This window comes from Rutidosis leptorrhynchoides, chromosome 7 (assembly GCF_046630445.1).
Source record: "Rutidosis leptorrhynchoides isolate AG116_Rl617_1_P2 chromosome 7, CSIRO_AGI_Rlap_v1, whole genome shotgun sequence".
Classification (NCBI taxonomy): Eukaryota; Viridiplantae; Streptophyta; class Magnoliopsida; order Asterales; family Asteraceae; genus Rutidosis; species Rutidosis leptorrhynchoides.
The window spans coordinates 75,713,531-75,715,000 of record NC_092339.1 but is presented as its reverse complement, the minus strand read 5'-3'; the positions used below and the strand labels follow the sequence as shown (position 1 = coordinate 75,715,000).

Here is a 1,470-nt window from a genome sequence, read left to right as displayed (position 1 = left end):
TACTCACATCTAAAACCTTCCCATCTTCTGATGCTAGTTTTTCAGAATTCGTTGAAACCATATTAACATTCTTATTCCGAGAATTTACTTCAGTATTACTCGGTAGCTTTCCTTGTTCCCTCTCACTCATCATGCTAGCAAGAGTACCTACGTGTTTTTCTAGATTTAAAATGGAAGCTTGTTGAGTTCTTAATGATTGATCAAACCTCTCATTTGTTTGGGTTTGAGATGTAATAAATTGTGTTTGAGATTCCATTAGCTTTACCATCATTTCTTCTAGATTTGGCTTTTTCTCTTCGGTTTGTTGTGGTGGTTTATACAAGTTAGGTCTTTGTTGATTGAAAGCGTTGTTTTGAGTTGGTTGGTTATTCGGACCTTGTTGGTTGTACGAGTTATTGTTGGGTCCATTTGGACTGTAAAGAATGTTTTGATTTCGATTGAAGTTTGGCCTTGGCGGTTGATAATTATTTCCCGGCCTTTGGTTCATGTAGGCAACATTCTCACGTTGTTCCATCGTTTGCTCGATGTGACAATCTTTTGTTAAGTGTGGTCCACTGCATTGATCACAACTGATTCGTATTGCGTGAATATCTTTAGTCATCTTTTCCATTCATCTCTCGAAAGCATCTATTTTTGCGGAAACGGAATCAAAGTCATGGCTAGAATCGGCTCTAGCCGCTTTAGATGAACGAAAAATATCTTTTTCTTGATGCCACTAATGCGAGTGGGAGGCTGTATTATCAATAATTTTATGAGCTTCGGTAGCGGTTTTCTTCATAATGGAACCACCAGCTGCTATGTCGATGTCTTTTCGTGTAGCAACGTCGACACCTTGGTAGAATATTTGTACTATTTGATAAGTGTCTAAACCGTGCTGAGGACATCCTTTCAACAACTTTCTGAATCTTGTCCACGCCTCATATAATGTTTCATTTGGCTTTTGCGTGAACGTAACAATTTCTCCTTGAAGTCTCATGGCTTTAGATGCCGGAAAGAATTGTTTAAGAAATTTCTCAACTAAAACATTCCATGTGTCAATCGCTCCTTCAGGTAACGATTCTAACCAATCTTTGGATTCTCCCTTTAAAGTCCAGGGAAACAACATGAGATAGATCTGTTCATCCTTAACTTCTCTGATCTTAAATATAGTACAAATCCTATTAAAGGTTCGAAGATGTTAGTTTGGATCTTCTTTTGGCGTACCACTATATTGGCATTGATTAGTTACCATGTGTAGGATTTGTCCTTTGATTTCATAATCTGGCGCATTAATATCTGGCTTAATAATGGCATGTCCTTGGCCAGTGCGTGTGGATCTCATTCGATCTTCCATACTTATAGGTTCCGTTACTTCCATAATTGAAATTGTTGAATACGAATCACTAGAGGATTCTGATTTAATGGTTTCTTCCTCGACAATCTCTGGATGAGTAATTTGTGGTTCAGGAGGAATGATTAGTGGTTCAGGAT

The 1,470-nt window shown here is 38.0% G+C and overlaps 1 non-coding gene across 1 annotated transcript; it reads left to right on the top strand.

The window, feature by feature from the left end:
- Window positions 1–866: 866 nt before the first annotated feature.
- On the top strand, window positions 867–973 carry LOC139860927 (small nucleolar RNA R71). Its single transcript, XR_011763553.1, has one exon. It is a non-coding gene; the product is annotated as a small nucleolar RNA R71 (small nucleolar RNA).
- Window positions 974–1,470: the final 497 nt, after the last annotated feature.